The following is a 5,978-nucleotide window of genomic DNA, read 5'->3' on the forward strand; positions in this document are numbered from 1 at the left end:
TATTTCTTAAGTATGTTATGCCCAAAGCAGTCAGTTTGTCACGCTGGCTGGTTTTAGCATTCTCTTCTATGTTCAGGCATTAATCATCCGCCACGAGCTGTGCAGTGCGTAGCTTCTCAGCGGAGCTACAACAATGAACCTGTTTCCTGTTTCATGTCTGTAACGTCAGAAGAAATGCACGGAGCCCGTCAGCTGCCATGTTTCTCTGCAAACACAGGATTTATTTGTGTGGACGAGTCATGTCCACAGAGAAGTTCTTCATCTGTGCGAGAGACTTCATTATGTGTTTGGTGTTTCTCGATCATTCTGGCACAGTTCTCTCATCATACTAAATACGTTCAGCAGCCACTTTATTAGGTACGCCTATGCATTACAGTAATGCACAAAGTCAAAGCTTTTAGTCATGCAGACATGGACAGCCTGCTGAAGTTCAAACACACAGATGAATAACTCGTCACAGATGTTTCTGTTGTCACAGATAAACTGGGACACACTGTAGAAAAATGTCCCCTTATGGGACCACAGGGGCTCTTTGCTGCAGACGTTACAGTTTCTTTATTTCCCAACTTTGACTGCATTCATTTGTACACTTGTTTTATGTCACTGATGCTGTACATGGAGGCTGTGCCTCTTTAAAAAGCATAAACCAAAGAGCAAGAGTTCACCTTCAAAGCTGTGCATGTTTCTGACATAGAATCTTTTTTACTGAATAAAATGCATCTATTCTATAGTTTCTATTGTTGTCTATATGACAGTGTTGTTGGTTTGATTAAAAAAGACGAAAAAACTATAAAGAATGCTTTCTCACATGTACTGTGTTATTGTTGTATATTGACTCAGGAATACACACACACACACACACACACACACACACTTCTGTCTGCTGTAAATACAATAAATGGTAAATGGCCTGTATTTGTATAGCGCCTTACTAGTCCCTAAGGACCCCAAAGCGCTTTACATATCCAGTCATCCACCCATTCACACACACATTCACACACTAGTGATGGCAGCTACATTGTAGCCACAGCCGCCCTGGGGCGCACTGACAGAGGCGAGGCTGCCGGACACTGACCACTGACCTCTGACCACCACCAGTAGGCAACGGGTGAAGTTTCTTGCCCAAGGACACAATGACCGAGACTGTCGGAGTCGGGGCTCGAACCGGCAACCTTCCAATTACAAGATGAACTGCCAGCTCTTGAGCCACGATCAAGAGTATATTTGCAGTAAATCATATTTTCACATGCATGTATATATAAATTATATCTTATGATCATTTAAGGGAACAAGGTAACTTTGAGCCTGTACAAATATTCAGCTACTGAGAGAGGAACTCAGATGTTTTTAGTCTTTTAGTGACATTCCTCTATCAGGGAAAACCAACCGTGTGCTTCACATGTGCCTGTGAAAATGAGAGCGTCAACCCAAGCATGTGTTTGAGCACCGAGCAGCAGAGTGCTCCAGGATATGAATCCCTGACACGTAACAATGAAAATAAACACACATTTGCCTCATTATGGAATACACCCACCAACTCAGTGTCTTAGTGTGTGTAGTGACTCTGCTCAGTGTTAAATAAACCCTTTGGTTGTTACCTCCTGTAATGGGCTGGTGTTTCTCTTATGACTCTGTCAGTCTTAAATTTGCATGTGTGATGCTGTAGATGAGGGATGTCGAGGGTACAGCATGATCACTGAAATATCTTAATATATGACAAAGCAATGAAATTTCAACAGCACATCTCAGTTTTTCTACATGGTAAATATGTAAAATTACATTGTGCTCACTGCCCAGACTGTCCTATATTTATAAAACCTTAATAAACGTTTCATTTACTAATGTTTTTGTTAATTTTGTTAATTTTTTTCTTCATTCAGTCAGCCTTGTGTCAATCCAGGAGGTCACCACCCAAACATGCCAGGTAGAGTCAACAAACAGGTCTTTCACCTTTTTGATGTCACAGTGAGCTCAGTGTTTCTGTGGTAAATAACACAGAGCTGACTCATGGGAATAATAACATTATGGTGAATTTGTATTTACCCAACAGGGTGGGATGCATGTGGTGAGTGCTGCCTTGTCTCTGAATAAGGTTCTTTCAACAGTGTCCAGCAACAGAAACATCGCCGCCCTTGAGATGAATCATCTCTGCTCTAAACATGTTTTGCACTTCTATACACCAAGGCTGTCACTTGGTGTTCGCTCGCTCTGTGGTATAGTATCGCTTCCTGTTCCTGCTCAAACACAGTGGTGTTTCTGAGTAGCTTATTTGCTTAGCAGTTTAATTAACAACTTTTAAATACATTCTTTTTTCACAGTATAATCTTCACGTGCTTCATCCGAAGCACACTTTCTGTGTACTCACTACCTAATTTATAGCCAAAGTATTCACTCACTGTCTCTGTACTGTTTCGCTAGCTTAGCTCGTAGCCGACCCGTTAGCACCATGGCTACTTCACCTGTCCCTTCTGCACTTTCTTGCTCATTGTGTCAGATGTTTAGTTACTCCTCGGCCTCCTTTAGCAGTAATGATATCTGTAACAAATGTAGCATATTTGCAGCTCTGGAGGCCAGGATTACTGAACTGGAGACTCGGCTTTGCACCCTGCTATCACCCTTAGCTAGCCAGGCCCCTGTAGCTGGTGCAGCCGAAGATAGCGTAGGCCCCGCTAGCTGTTCCCCGGCAGGTCCCAAGCAGCTGGGGAAAGACGGCTGGGTACGCAGATTACGCAGCAGTGGAGAGTGGACTTTATCAAAGTAGATGTCTTTCTGAAAGCGCTGTAACTAAGTTTAAGAATATAATCCAGCCACTGTTATCATCGTCAATGCCCTGTACCAACACAGAGCAGAGCAGCTATCTGAACGCTACCCCAACAGAGGTCGATTATCTTGTTAATAATTTCACCTCCTCACTACGTACGACTCTGGATACTGTAGCTCCAGTGAAAACTAAGGTCTCTAATCAGAAGTACCTGACCCCGTGGTATAATTCTCAAACACGTACCCTAAAGCAGATGACTCGTAATCTGGAGAGGAAATGGCGTGTCACAAATTTAGAGGATCATCATTTAGCCTGGAGAAATAGTTTGTTGCTTTATAAGAAAGCCCTCCGCAAAGCCAGAACAGCTTACTACTCATCACTGATTGAAGAAAATAAGAACAACCCCAGGTTTCTCTTCAGCACTGTAGCCAGGCTGACAAAAAGTCAGAGCTCTTTTGAGCCAACCATCCCTTTAACATTAACTAGTAATGACTTCATGAACTTCTTCACAAATAAAATTTTTATCATTAGAGAAAAAATTACCAATAATCATCCCACAGATGTAATATTATCTACAGCTACTCTTAGTACCATTGATGTTAAGTTAGACTCTTTTTCTCCAATTAATCTTTCTGAGTTAACTTCAATAATTACTTCCTCCAAACCATCAACGTGTCTTTTAGACCCCATTCCTACAAAACTGCTCAAAGAAGTCCTGTCATTGATTAATTCTTCAATCTTATATATGATCAACCTATCTCTAATAATCGGCTATGTACCACAGGCCTTCAAGGTGGCTGCAGTTAAACCTTTACTCAAAAAGCCATCTCTAGACCCAGCAGTCTTAGCTAATTATAGGCCAATCTCCAACCTTCCTTTCATATCAAAAATCCTTGAAAGAGTAGTTGTCAAACAGCTAACAGATCATCTGCAGAGGAATGGTTTATTTGAAGAGTTTCAGTCAGGTTTCAGAGTTCATCACAGCACAGAAACAGCTTTAGTGAAGGTTACAAATGATCTTCTTATGGCCTCTGACAGTGGACTCATCTCTGTGCTTGTCCTTCTTGACCTTAGTGCAGCATTCGATACTGTTGACCATAATATCCTATTAGAGCGATTAGAACATGCTGTAGGTATTACAGGTATTGCACTGCAGTGGTTTGTATCATATCTATCTAATAGACTCCAATTTGTGCATGTAAATGGAGAGTCCTCTTCACACACTGAGGTTAATTATGGAGTTCCACAGGGTTCAGTGCTAGGACCAATTCTGTTTACATTATACATGCTTCCCCTAGGCAGCATCATTAGAAGACATAGCATACATTTTCACTGCTATGCAGATGACACCCAGCTCTATCTGTCCATGAAGCCAGATAACACACGCCAATTAGTTAAACTGCAGGAATGTCTTAAAGACATAAAGACTTGGATGGCCACTAACTTTCTGCTTCTTAACTCAGATAAAACTGAGGTCATTGTACTCGGCGCTGAAAAGCTTAGAAATATGGTATCTAACCAGATTCTTACTCTGGATGGCATTACCTTGGCCTCCAGTAACACTGTGAGGAACCTTGGAGTCATTTTTGACCAGGATATGTCCTTCAACGCACATATTAAACAAATATGTAAGACTGCGTTCTTCCATTTGCACAACATCTCTAAAGTTAGAAATATCCTGTCTCAGAGTGACGCTGAAAAACTAGTTCATGCATTTATTACTTCCAGGCTGGACGACTGCAATTCATTATTATCAGGATGTCCAAAAAACTCACTGAAAAGCCTTCAGTTAATCCAAAATGCTGCAGCAAGAGTACTGACAGGGACTAGAAAGAGAGAGCATATTTCTCCTGTTTTGGCTTCCCTTCATTGGCTTCCTGTTAAATCCAGAATTGAATTCAAAATCCTGCTCCTCACATACAAGGTCTTAAATAATCAGGCCCCATCTTATCTTAATGACCTTGTAGTACCATATCACCCTATTAGAGCACTTCGCTCCCGCTCTGCAGGCCTACTTGTTGTTCCTAGAGTATTTAAAAGTAGAATGGGAGGGAGAGCCTTCAGTTTTCAGGCCCCTCTTCTGTGGAACCAGCTTCCAGTTTGGATTCGGGAGACAGACACTATCTCTACTTTTAAGATTAGGCTTAAAACTTTCCTTTTTGCTAAAGCATATAGTTAGGGCTGGACCAGGTGACCCTGAATCCTCCCTTAGTTATGCTGCAATAGATGTAGGCTGCCGGGGGATTCCCATGATGCATTGAGTTTTTCCTTTCCAGTCACCTTTCTCGCTCACTATGTGTTAACAGACCTCTCTGTATTGAATCGTATCTGTTATTAATCTCTGTCTCTTTTCCACAGCATGTCTTTTATCCTGTCTTCCTTCTCTCACCCCAACCGGTCGCAGCAGATGGCCGCCCCTCCCTTGGGAATGGTTTGGAAATGTTCGCCTGTGTGCTTTTATGCAATATTATTTATTTCTTTTCTTTTTCTTTCTTAAAAAAAAACAAAACCTTAATCTGACAGTTAAGGGCAGCACTCAATCAGACAAACAATGCCTCATCTCAAGGCCTTTATTATTAAAAATCTAAAGTAAAGGACACTCCTCTGCAAATGCCCCCCAAAATTATCCAGATAAGCACAAAATATGGATTCTCATCATGCCTTCCACCCCTCTACGATCAGCAGTTTTTGCCTAGTCTTTCTGACAAATAGGACTGAATTAATACAGCTAACATAGAAATATAAAAAATAGTTAGTAAAATGTCACAAGCGTTACGTTTTTGAGGTATATATATGTATTTTTATGTGCATACAAATAAAGACTAATTTTACTCTTTTTTTTTTTTTTAAAAATTACCATTAGAAATTACTGTATTGATAGATAGACTTCATTGCCATCCAGTCTATACACTAAACAGTGCAGAAAAAAAATAACTATTTCCTGGCTCAAAATAGCGCAAAAAAGAAACAAAAAATATATAATATGTACAATATATAACACATATAAACATATGTAGTGTAGATAATTTTAATACTTTTATAAATATATAAAAACTGAAATATAAAGTAAAAGTGTGACAATAACTAAAAAAAATGCTTAGAAATATAATTATTGGACATTAGATTCCAGAGAGAGAGACACAGAGAGAGACAGAGAGAGGGAGCCTTGTTTCCGGTCCGGAACCAAAGAACTGTTTGAGTTTCCAGGTCGGACAAT

This window comes from Neolamprologus brichardi, chromosome 1, assembly GCF_056152115.1.
Source record: "Neolamprologus brichardi isolate AB-2024 chromosome 1, ASM5615211v1, whole genome shotgun sequence".
Classification (NCBI taxonomy): Eukaryota; Metazoa; Chordata; class Actinopteri; order Cichliformes; family Cichlidae; genus Neolamprologus; species Neolamprologus brichardi.